This window comes from Urocampus carinirostris, chromosome 14, assembly GCF_059441175.1.
Source record: "Urocampus carinirostris isolate Australia breed hairy pipefish chromosome 14, RoL_Ucar_1.0, whole genome shotgun sequence".
Taxonomy (NCBI): domain Eukaryota; kingdom Metazoa; phylum Chordata; class Actinopteri; order Syngnathiformes; family Syngnathidae; genus Urocampus; species Urocampus carinirostris.
In genome coordinates, this window is record NC_142362.1 from 19616573 (window position 1) to 19630288 (window position 13716).

Consider the following 13716-nt stretch of genomic DNA (forward strand, 5'->3'; position numbering starts at 1 on the left):
GCTAACCAACCAATAGAAACCAACTCAGACTAACCAACCAACCAAAACACGCAACCAACTTAAACAATCCAACAAACCCTAACCAGCCAACAAAACAACCAACCAATCAACCATCCAAACAACCAACCAACCAACCAACCAGTAAACAAAAAAAACTGAGTAACTTACATTCCACCAAAGACGACATCCAACCAAAAAAAAGCAAATTTCCTCTGATTGCCAAGTGACTAGTTATTCAGTTAGCACCCAATATGATATCTGACTAAAACAACCAACAGATCTACCGAGAGTTACCAACTCACTAGTAACTTATGTAACCTGGAGCAGTTAATCAGGTTAATTGAGAAAGGAACAAAAAGTAGTGGGACACAAACGAACAAGTGACCAATCAAGGTTGACCCGATTAAAAGCCGCACTCTTACATTAATTGGTGGATGAACTAGAAGAAGCTGGAGTCTTGTGGGGTGTCTCCTGGTAGAACAATTGTGTCTGTTTGGTGGTGGTGCTGCAGACATATGTGGTCTAGGAGCTTGTTGGAATGGAGACCGGTAGACTTTAGGCCAGTGAAACAAGGACAGCATTAGGGTTTTACTGATCCTGGAGTATCTGACTCAGGATCCGTCCTAGATTTGAAGATGCTACTGGTGAAGGCCAAGGATCTTTTTGTGAAGCCAGTAAACATTAGGCCGGTTTGCAACCTTTCCCAGAAGAAACAAGAACAGTGTTTCAGTTTTATTGACCCTGGAGGACCTGACTAGGGGTGAGTCGCGGGTTCAAAGTGGGGAACGCTACGGGCTGAGTCCAAGGACCTTTTGGTGGCTAACGAGCCCGACAGAGTTTATCTGACAGATTTTAAGTGTGAAGATGAGTAGCCACTCCCCACCAGGTCCAAAAAACCGTCGGAAGAAGCATCTGGTATCGACACGCAACGGGTGGACCAGAGCGACGATTTCCGAGTGGACTCGGAAGTGGTCCCGCAGGATTTGGGGGCCAGCAGTTGGGAAGGTAGGACTTATTTGAGCGCTTTTGCACATTGATGTTAAATAACGACGAGGAAGTCGCAGTTGTTGATGTAAAACTTTTTTCTATCGCCAAACAAAATGGTGGACGTTGGTTGCAGATTCTACAGGAACAGAGAACGTGAGGCCACCTTAGTCATTGAGTAGAAAACATGATGTGGTTGTTCCATCCAGACGTAATTATTTTCTATGAGATGTCTTTCTTTCGTGTTTCTTAATTTCTTTCTCTTTTTCTCTTTGTTCATCGCTCTCTCTCTCTCTCTCTCTCTCTCTCTCTCTCTCTCTCTCTCTCTCTCTCTCTCTCTCCCTCTCTTTTTCTCTTTCTCTGTAAATGTATCTGTTTCTGTCTCTTTCTATCTACGTATTAGTGTCTTTCTCTGTCACTGTCTTTATTTACTTCTCTTTTTGTATCTTTCTCTCTCTCTCTGTTTCCCTATGCTTTAATCATTGTCTCTCTCTTTCAATTGCTCTCTTTCTCTCTCTCTTTCTCTTCCCCTCTCTCTCTCTCTCTCTCTCTCTCTCTCTCCCTCTTTCTCTCTCTCATCATCTGTCACTGTACCTGTGAGTCTATTTATATGTGTCCTTCATTTGCTGTCGGTATGTCTCTCTCCTTCTCTTTATGTCTTTACCTGTCTGTATTCCCTCTCTCTCTCTTTCTCTGTAAATGTATCTGTTTCTGTCTCTCTCTATCACATAGATAGAGTGATAGTGTCTTTCTGTCTGTTCCAGTCTTTCTCTGTCTTTCTTTCTCTGTCACTATTTATTTCTCTCTTTATGTATCTTTCTCTCTCTCTGTTTCCCTATGCTCTAATCATTGTCACTCTCTTTCAATTGCTCTCTTTTTCTCTCTCTCATCATCTGTCACTGTACCTGTGAGTCTATTTATATGTGTCCTTCTGTCTGTTCCACTCTCTCTCCTTCGTTCTTTCTCTGTCATTCCCTTCATTTATTTCTCACTTTCTCTCTCTCTTTTTCTATCTCTATTTTATTAGCTGTTTCTGTATCTCTCTCTTTTATCTCTGTCTCTCCCTTTAGCTTGTTTTTTCCATCTCTCTTTTATTTGCTGTCGGTATGTCTCTTTCCTTCTCTTTATGTCTTTCCCTGTCTGTATTCCCTCTCTCTTTCTCTGTAAATGTATCAGTTTCTGTCTCTCTCTATCTACGTATTAGTGTCTTTCTGTCTGTTCCAGTCTTTCTCTGTCTTTCTTTCTCTGTCACTATTTATTTCTCTCTTTATGTATCTTTCTCTCTCTCTGTGTTTTCCTATGCTTTTATCATTGTCTCTCTCTCTTTCAATTGCTCTCTTTCTCTCTCTCTCATCATCTGTCACTGTACCTGTCTGTGTCTCTATCTATATATATATGTCCTTCTGTCTGTTCCAGTCTTTCTCTGTCATTTTCTTCATTTCTTTCTTTCTTTCTTTCTCACGTTCTCACGTTCTCTCTCTTTTTCTATCCCTATTTCATTTACTGTTTCTGTATCTCTCTTTTTTATCTCTGTCTCTCACTTGTCCTTGTTTTTTTCCAGCCCTCTTTTATTTGCTGTCGGTATCTCTCTTTGTTTTGCTCTCTTTCTCTTTTTGTTTTTCCCTGTCTGTATTCCCTTTCTCCTCTTTCCTCTCTCCTCTCTCTCTCTCTCTCTTTCTCTCTCTCTCTCTCTCTCTGTGTCTGTAACATCCCTCCTTTATCTCATTTTCGGAAAACAAGTTGATGACGATTCGAGAAGTCATCTCCATCGGTTGCTTGGTAACTATATTGTTGACCCTCCGAGGTTGGTTTCGTCCCCCCTTTTTTAGGCGGCCATTTTAAAAAAAGAAAGAAAAACCATTTGACACTCTTGATAAGATTTCCAACTCGCCGCTGCTTCTTCCATAATCTTAACGGGGCCGGGGGGTTGGTTATGAGTGGGGTCGAGATTAGGCCCCAGCTGTCCCCCTTACTCACTGGGATGGAGGTCACCTTTCCGTCCCCGGTTACCCCTCATGCGTCACCTGATCGCCGGGAATTCCGGGAATGGGGGCGTCATCTCGGAAGGCGTTTATTGGGTCGTGAAAGATTCGTCTTCGGTTTGCTTGCAAATTGTTCACGCTCAAATTTTATTTTTATTTATTTTTTCAGGGGGGATGCATTTACCCGTCACTAGCACGTAAGTCATCGGGCATTCCGCTGCTGCCAGCACCTAAACACTTTTGCCGCGCCCACGTAGAAACTAATAAAATACAAAATAAATATAATAAAAATGAGGAATAAGATGAGTAACATTCAATTCAAAAGAAATATGTTTAATGAAAACAAGTACAAAATACAATAAAATAAAAACATAAGATATGATGAAATCAAAATCCCAAATTAATCAATAAAACAAATGCAATACAATAACATCCAAACATAGATATGATTTTTTTTTTAAAAACAATCTTAAAAAATAAAATTCAGTAAAACGAGAAACAAGTACGAAACAGAATGCAATGAAAAATAATGAAATAAAAAGATGAACTAAACGTTATAAATTCAATGAACAAAAACAAGTTAAAAAGTAGATACAATAAAGAAATAAATTTAATAAAAATTAGTAGTACAATCATAAATAATTAAATTTAATAAACGAGATAAAAAACACATTTGAAACAAAATAAAATGACATAAAAATACAAAATAAATACAAAATAAATAAATACAAAAAAATTCAAAAACTAAAAATTAAGACATCAAGCTAATAAATAATAATAATGATATAGGGTTGGTCGGTCAGTTGGTTATAATATATAATTATATATATATATATATATATATATATATATATATATATATCCATTCATCCATCCATTATCTGCACCACTTATCCCCAGTAGGGTCGCGGGGGTGCTGGAGTCCATCCCAGCTATCTTCGGGCAGTGGGCAGGGGACACCCTGAACTGGTTGCCAGCCAATCGCAGGGCACACAGAGACAGACAATTCCCTCGCTCATTCACACCAAGGTACAATTTGGACCGGCCAATTAACCTGACATGCATGCTTTCGGAATGTGGGAGAAAAACCGGAGTGGCCAGAGCAGGCACGGGGAGAACATGCAAACACCACACAGGAAGGTTTGACCCCATGACCTCAGAACTGTGCCGCACATGCTCTAACCACTGCGCTGCCGTGCTGCTCAATAATTACCCCCCAAAAACCTTAAAGTCCATTTAATTGACTTAATTGAGTGACTAATAACGGCCTAAAACTAACCAAAGCATAATGACGTTTTGCAAGATTGAATTGAATAGAATAGTCTTCATTGTCATGGATTTCAACGTTGGGAAACATTCTATGCAACAAGATTAGACGTGCCACTCCAGGGTAAAATAGAAGAGAAAACGATCAAAGACTATCGGGATAAATAGGCAAAAATTATAATGACAACATAGTGCTTAAAAAACTGACCTAAGTTATAATAATAATGCAATGAAAGAATAGTGCTTCGTAATAATAGAGCAATGAAAAGAAGTGCAATAACTTTTAGCAGCAACAATTAAAAGAAACATTCACAAGGTATATCATTTAACAGTTTTGTGCAATAGTATATATTGTGTCAGTTTCATTTAGCAACAACAAAAAAGAACAAAAAAACAAAATAAGTCGCAGGATACGTTTTCACAGTTTTGTGCTCTTATTTAGGGGGGTGATGGCCCTGGGAAGAAGCTGTCACTGAGCCTGTTTGTCCTTGTTCTTGAGGGCCCTATATCTCCTACCAGAGGTCAACCGGTCAAAGAGGTGGTGGTCAGGGTGGAAATTGTCTTTTCGAACGTTAAAGGCTCTGCTAAGGTACGGCAAACCGGCAACGTCCTCTAGATGTCGGAAAAACACACAAACACGCCAAGACCACCCAGCAGAAGACGAGCTGTCAATCACGCCACTCCCACAATAAACAGCGACGCCTTTGATTTTTGCACCCGTTTTCGGGTCCGCCTTTGAGCTCGGCTAATTCAATTTCAATTAGACGGACACTTTCAAGTGGCGTGCGGTCACGTGCACGCGCCGCGCACACGCGTGTGCACGCGGTGCTTCGGGGCAGATTCGTCCGTCAACACGCCACCTTCGTTAGCCCAAACATGACCCCCGACCCCGACCTCATCCGGGTCCGAATCCGCTAACCCCAAGAGATTTGCGGGGTGTAAAAACTTGTCGTCAAGCAGAAAAGGACAAAAAAAACATCGTTGGACTCACACATTGAGGAAAAAATACATCTGAAATGAAAATAATTGATACAATTGAGCATAAAAGTGGAAAAGAGACTAGAACATCAAAGCTTTTTTTGCACGGATTCTCTTGTCAAGTCATGTTTATTTGTGACGCCCTTAATCACAAAGAGTCTCAAAGGGCTCCATAGGTTGTTGCACAGAGTATTATTACAGACTATTATGACACCATCCCCTGATCTCAAACCTACATGAGGGCAAGGAAAAACTCAACCTCAACATTAGGAAAATGAAGAAACCTTGATAAGGGACGGCACATAGAAACAATCCCGAAAAAATGTTTGTAAAGAATATTTTTTTAAAATGACACGGAGAAAAAAAAATAATTGAAAAATAATTTATAAAAAACGCTCTTAAAATGGTTATTATCCACTCTAGGTCTAAGAAAGGCAACTAGAACATCAAAGCCTTTACTGCACATATTCTCCCACTGTGGGAACAAATAATCCAAAAATGTTTGTAAAGAATCCAAAAACAAAAGGACACACACATCTCATCTCATCTTATCTCATCTCATCTCATTAGCTACACCGCTTATCCTCAGTAGGGTCGCGGGGGTGCTGGAGCCCATCCCAGCAATCATCGAGCAGTGGGCAGGGGACACCCTGAACTGGTTGCCAGCCAATCGCAGGGCACACGGGGACAGACAACTCACTCGCTCATTCACACCTAGGGACAATTTGGACCGGCCAATTCACCTGAAATGCATGTTTTTGGAATGTGGGAGGAAACCGGAGTGCCCGGAGGAAACCCACGCAAGCACGGGGAGAACATACAAACTCCGCACAGGAAGTCTGGAGCTGGATTTGAAGCCACGCAGGAGGTTCCCAAGACATGAACTGTGCCGCACATGCGCTAACCACTGCGCCGCCGTGCTGCCGGACACACACATATTGTGAAAAAAAGAAAATAAATTGAAAAATAATTGACATAGGGGGTCACCATGATTTCTTTCCAGATGAGAGGCATCTAAAACATCAAAGCTTTCACAGCATTGATTCTCCCATTGTGGGGTGAGACAATGCTTTTATTTAGAAAAAAAAAAAAAGAAAAGACAAAAGGACCGGAACAATTTGTGGAAATAAATAAAGAAGAAAAAAACGGAATTGAAAATTAATTGAAAAAAAAGATCATCAACATTGTTTTTAACCAAAGCTAATGTCAGGAAAAGCGACTAGAACCTCAAAGCTTTCACGGCACTTATTCTCCCGTCGTGGAACGAGACAATCCAAATATTTTTACTATCAGAATATCGAAGTTATTTATTTTGAAAGAATCGTCTCACTTCGAGCCGAAAAAGACTTTTTCCGCGGCCCGAAACGAAAAAGTGAAGACGTAGCGACTGCTTCGCATTAGCCTTTAATCGAGTTTAAGGAATGGGCGCTCTCTACTAACTCAATTGAAGACTTTTTAAGAAGTGTCCGTCGACGCCTGGTGGGCGGAGTTTGTTTTCCTGGGGCCGCTTCGGGCCCCCAGGACAAAATGTTCCGCCTGGCCGCTGTCAAAATAATCCACTTTTAGCACCTTCGTTTCATTGACGATCGGTTCTGCTAGCAGACTGGAAATGGACGCCGCCTGAAAATAACATCGGGAGAATCGAGTACCAACCCCAAAATGTACAGAATTCATATATTTTACTGTCGTTTAGTCAATTGAGTTACTTTTTTATTCAAAGCAAATTTTTTTGGACAACAGACAATAATCAAATAGGTAAATGCTCATCTTGGTCGTGTCTCCTCTCAACCTTTTCATAATGTGGGTGAGGCACTGGAGAGCTCAGCCAAGATTCAAAGCATTCATGTTCTTCAGTAGAGTAGGGTTTCATTTTATATCGATCGAAGTAGTAGCACAACTTGGTTGTGTCTCCTCTCCACCTCTCTTTCTAATGTGGGTGAGGCACAAGTGATTTTGGCTTTTTTTGTTATTGTCGCATTATCTTACTCATCAGAATATATTTCGATTTTTCTGAAGAAATAAGAGCCAACTTGCTCGTGACTCCTCTCTACTTCTTCATAAAATGGGCGAAGCATCAGAGAGCTTGTACAAAATAGGATTTTACACATTTAATTTACTCTTAAATATATATATATATATATATATATATATATATATATATATATATATATATATATACATATATAGTATTTTCATGTTTTATTGAAGTATATAAGCATAACTTGGTCGTTTCACCTCGATTTCTTTGTTATGTGCGCAAGGCACTGGAGAGCAAGAATTCATGTTTGTCATTTTAATATATTATGATTTTCTATACATGTAGCAGCGCAAATATATCATGTCACCTCTTTACCTCTTCATAATTTATGTGAGGCACTGGAAAACTTGTCTTACTGGAACATATGGCTTATTAGAATATATTTCCATTTCTGTAGATGGTGTAACCAAATTGGTCATGTCTCCTCTCTACTTTCTTATAATTTTGTGTGGGACACTGACGAACATGACTTGTCAGAAAGATTCCAAGCATATATGCTCCTCATTAGAATATATTTTCATTTTCTACAGAAGTAATAACACAACTTGGTTGTGTCCCCTCTCTACCTCTCTGTAATGTGAGTGAGGCACCAGAATACTTGGCCAAGATAAGAATCGAAGCATTTGTGTTCCTCTTAAAAAATATTTAATTTTCTATGGAAGTACTAACCGAGCTTGGTTATGTCTCCTTTCTACCTATTCATGAAGTGTTTGAGGCCATGAAGAGCTTGGCAAAGATAAGGTTTAAAGCATTTATGTTTTTCAATAGAATAAATATCAATTTATATTGAAATAGTAGCATAACTTGGTTGTGTCTCCTCTCTACCGCTTTGGAGTGTGAGCATGGCACTTGAGAGCTTGGGTTGTTCTACATATTCTAAGCATGTATGTACCTCATTAGAATATTTTTTAATTTTCTAGAGAAGTAGTAGTGAAACTTGGTTGTGTCTCCTCTCTACCGCTATGGAGTGTGAGCATGGCACTTAAGAGCTTGGCTTGCTATAAAGATTCTAAGCTTTTATGTACCTCATTTGAATATGTTTTATTTTTCTAGAGAAGTAATAGTGAGACTTGTGTCTCCTCTCTACCTCTTCATGAAGTGTTTGAGGCCCTGGGACCTTTGCCAAGGTAAGATCTGTAGCATGTATGTTTTTCAATAGAATACATTTCAATTTCCATGGAAATCGTAGCATAACTTGGTCGTGTCTCCTCTCTACCGCTTTATAGTGTGAGCATGGCACTGAAGAGCTTGGCAAGTTCTAAAGATTCTAAGCATTAATGTATCTTATAAGAATATATTTTAATTTTCTAGAGAAGGAGTAGTGAAACTTGATTGTGTCTCCCCATTACCTCTTCATAATGTATGTGAGGCACTGGGAAAATGTACTTGTTAGAACAAGTTAAAACATTGTGGTTCCTCATCAGAATATATTTCAATATTTCATAGAAATAATATCACAACTTGGTCGTTTCTCCTCTCTACCTCGCTGTAATGCGTGTGAGCTTGGTCAAAACAAATCACATGGCTTGTTCAAAATTCAGGATTATCTTTATTGTCATTTATAAAAAAATGTGTACAGTGTTTATAAAAAAAGTATAGCATAATTTATCACAAAACAGAAAAAAGCACCAAAAACCCTACCCCCTAATTATAATTTCTTAGACATTTCAAATCTATTGACTTGGCCCCTTTTTTGAAAGCTTTCGGTCACGCGAAGTCATCCAGTGCAAGGTGGCCGCACTAAAAATCTTGATTTACGAGCCGAACCTGAACACATCGAGACCCCCGCCCCCTCCCCAGACTGGCAATTTCCTGTTTCAGAAAACACTCACTCAATCCAGGCCCTGGAATTAAAATCCAAACCACACAAGCACAAAAATAATAATCGTAACCGAGGAAAGAACAAAAAAAAAGCAAAAACAATTCAAAAAACATTTCATCAACTGACAATTTCCCGGCAAAATCCATAAACGGCCCTCGCCCGCCATTTATTTCTCACGCACCTCGTAAATAACGCTAACGCTAAATCTGCTTCCGAGCAGACCAAAAACTGAATTTTTTGCTTTAGCTGTCTCAGTTGGAAAAAAAATGCTAATACAGAAAAATGCTACTTAAAAATGATATTGAAAAGGACGTTTACAGGAACTGAATTTATACAATGTTGTATGAAAATATATATTTTAAAGGAGGAAGGGGCCATGAAGGGAAACTGGGGACAAAACCGGCATCAAAACAACAACAAAAATGTATTTGAAGTACCTTTTACACTAGGGACAAGAGTGGCACCTAAACAACAGTATCATTTTTTAGCACTATTTTAAGGAGGGGAAACTGGGGAAAGAAATGCATCAAATCAAAAGCTTTATTGTAGTACTGTTTTTTTGAGGAGAGGGGGCCAGAGGGTCGCACCACGGACAAAAGTGGCACTGTCATGATTACCGATATGCTTCACCTGTGCCCGCTCCTTTGGCGCCAACAGCCTCGGCTCTGATCGGCTCTCTGTCCCTATTTACACCCACTCCTATCTGTCCCCTTTTGTCAGTCCGTCTACAAACCTCAGTTAACACTAGGCAAGCATTTTTCGACCCTGACTCCCACCTGTTCTTTGCTCCTGTCTGTCCCCCGGCTTCGACACGTTTTTGATCCTGACATCATCTCCTCTTCCGTCCCGGCTTTCAACATTTTTTTTTGTCCCCCGACCACGTCTTCTCACCTTTCCTGGCCTACGACTCGTTCCCGACACCGCTATCGCTTGCCAAAGAAGATCCACTTCCGCGTTCAAAGCAACCTGCTTCCCGCGTCCAGCAATCACCGGATCGTGGGCGCAACCCTTCCTCTTTCTTCCAATAAAACTTGAGAGAAACACAATGCAAGTGGGTCCTGTTTCTGTTCTGGTCCTGACAGGCACTAAAACAAAATAGTTTCTTTTAAATACTTTTTTAAGGTGGAGAGGCCAGAAAGGGACACCTGGGACAAAACTGGCATCAAAACATTTATATATTTTGTATCTGAATCAGGGCAGCAGGAAACCCACACAAGCACGGGGAGAACATGCAAACTCCACACAGGAGGTTCAATCTCATGACCTCAGAACTGTGCCGTACATGCGTTAACCACTGCGCCGCCGTGATTCAGATACAATTTGCTCCAGCACCCCCGCGACCCTACTGAGGATAAGCGGTGCAGATGATGGATGGATATCTGAATCATGGTCACATCACAAGATCATCAGCACTGAACTAGATAGTTCTCCAAGGCACCGTCCAAGGAATGAACTGGTGCCAACTTTAAATACCCGCGACTTATAGTCCAGTGCGGCGTGTGTTTATTTTTCTAAATACAGTGGGTCTTGGTTATATGGAGCTGCATTTTATATAATCGGAAATACGGCAGAAGTTGTAAAAATGGAGGGTGGGTTTGAGGGGACACTGGGGACAAGAGCGGCAACAAAACAACAACATAGTTTTTATAGTACTTGTTATAAGGATAGGCCAAAAAGGACCACAGGGCACAAAAGTGGCAGCAAAACAAATACATTTTGTAGTACATTTTTTATGGGGACAGGGCAAAAGGGGACACTGGGGACAAGAGCGGCACCAAAACAATTTTCGTAGTACTTTTTAAAACTTCTTGTTCAGTGGACCAGATTAAAAAGCCTAGGGGCCCTATAACATCATTATTACTATTATTATTATTATTTGACATTCAATCCTTGCCTTGGAGCCAGCAAGCTTTTTTTTTCCATTATATATTATTTTTCTATTTGGCCCTTTGACGGTCCTACCCTCGGGCCTTGTGTGTTTATGCTAACCCAAACAATAATGCCACTATGAGCTAGTCCCCCCCATTTAGGCCCATTACGGGCACAAAAATAAACAGCTAGCTAGCGCCTTTGCTCCCAAAACACTTTTTACGAGGGCAACTGGCAACAAGTCGCCCTGCTGGCCTCCCTAACAGCAAAAAAAAAAGGCAGCGACCTCTGCCGAGGCACAGTCCGAAAACTGCAAGATCGCAATCGTAAAATCAAAGAAAAATCTGCTATACAATGGAAAATCCCGCCCCAAGTAGGCAGAGCTAATGTGTCATAAGAAGCAGATCCTATAAAATTTAAATTTAAAGAAACCATATTTTACATGGCATGTTGATTTGGGGTTTCAAGTTTACATTGGGCAGCACGGCGTCGCAGTGGTTAGCGCGTGTGCGGCACAGTTCTAAGGTCTTGGGAACCTCCTGTGTGGGTTCAAATCCAGCTACCGGACTTACTGTGCGGAGTTTGTATGTTCTCCCCGTGCTTGCGTGGGTTTCCTCCGGGCACTGCGCTTTCCTCCCACATTCCAAAGACATGCATTTCAGGTGGATTGGCCGGTCCAAATTGTCCCTAGGTGTGAATGAGCGAGTGAGTCGTCTGTCCCTGTGTGCCCTGCGATCGGCTGGCAACCAGTTCAGGGTGTCCCCTGCCCACTGTCCAATGATTGCTGGGATGGGCTACAGCAACCCCGCGACCCTACTGAGGATAAGCGGTGCAGCTAATGAGATGAGATGAGAAGTTTACATTGTTAAAACAAAGATAGTAAAAAATGGTTTTGGCCTGGAATGGGAATCAGACCCAAAACCCTGTGTGTGAAAACTAAGGATATGCTTTGAATGGATTCAGGATGTCAAAATAGCGTTCGGGCTTTTGAGTAAAATCTTACATTTACTTTAAAACAGTCGCATATCCCCAGTAGTTTACCCGGTTAAATATCCAGTCTGGTTTAATTCCCGGTCAAATCAGTTAAAACAGTTAAGATATCGTACTCTTAAAATATTAATATATCAAAAAAATGCCGAGTCGTCCTAGCAATGCCTAGTGCGCATGCGCTGATTGTGCTTACTACTACTTACAATTTTCGTTTTTAGTCTTACTTCTCTTTTACCAGACATGGGACCAAGTCACACATGTGCAAGTCTCAAGTAAGTCTCAAGTCTTCACCTTCAAGTCCCAAGTAAGTCCCAAGTATTTTTTTCTTGGGCAAGTCAAGTCACAAGTCAAGTCCCGAGTCTTAGATTGCCAAGTCCAAGTCAAGTCACAAGTCATAAAAACAGCGACTCGAGTCGACTCGAGTCCAAGTCACTAAGTCTCAAGTCCCCATGTCTGTCTTTTACTGCTTCAAAATACTATTTTTTGACGTAACTTTAAATAAAACTGATTTGTTTTCTGTGGTAGCTTATTAGCACGGTGTTTGTTGGTAATCACGCCTCTTTGTACGCTCTGCTCGTTATAATTCATGAGTAAAAGTTTTGTTTTTCTAGAAATTCTGAGTTTCCATGTTGCTAGTTTTACTTAATAAGAAAACAAAATTCGCTGTCGGATTAGCCTAGAGGAGGAAGTCCCCAGAAAGAAAGACGTTTCGACAAAATAGACATCCTTTAATATTCACGTTAAGTGTGTCAAATTCCGTTAGTGATACAGAATAGAAATGTACTGTATACCGTTGAATGCAAGTCGACACTTACATCTGGCGGCTGTGTATAGTACTGCACCACAAGCCGAAATTACAGTATTTCAGTTTCATCTGAACTCAAGTTTTTTTTTAAATCCATTTTAAAATTTGATTCGAAATATCCTATTTGATTTGATTTTTGATAAGGTGGTCATGCCTCCAAAAAGATACGTACAAAACAATGCGCAAAAGTAATAGCCTGTGAGATGCATACGTTCTATTCTATACGTATATTTTACGTGGATACAAAAAAAGTAAAAGGCTCCATTTGCGTTTTTCCTACGTAAAATCTAGGTCAGGGGTGTCCAAACTTTTCAGAAAGCGGGCCAGATTTGGTACGCTGAAAATATGTGAGGGCCATTCTCCAGCCTGCCATTATTGATACAGTCTTTAATACATTTAAAAGGTTTGCAGTGCTTGGCAATCAACGTCACGACCTTTTAGCTCTCTTTTCGGAATTTCGGCAGTAGGCAATTTGCATACTCTGCAGGCAATCAGAAGCCTGCATCGAATAACTTAATGCTTCCGGACTTTCCCAAGCGTTCTAAGGTCGCTCATTTGCATATCATTTTCCAAAGTAGACGCACAGAGAACACAAGAAAAATGGAGAAGTGGTTGGGAATCGAGCCAAAACCTCAGCCCCAGAAGATTCAAAAGAAGCTAACAAAATTAATGACGCTACAAAACGTACATGCAAAAGCATCGCGGAAAGAGTACACATGGCTTGTAGCAAAAATTGCATGAATGAAGACGGGTAAATACAAATACATAATGATGGCAGATGGAAAACAGCGATGTCATATACATGCAATGAATGTTATAAATTGATTTATAATAAACTTAAATTCAAAGTGTTGTTGTGTTATATATTCTGATTGTCAATCCTTAATACTTTGCAAAAACGGGTTTTTTTTTTTTGCAATTATTGTGTTTCAAGTTGTGAAAAATGGGGCAGGCAACTTTTCAGAGTTGTCTGTCCTGGTAA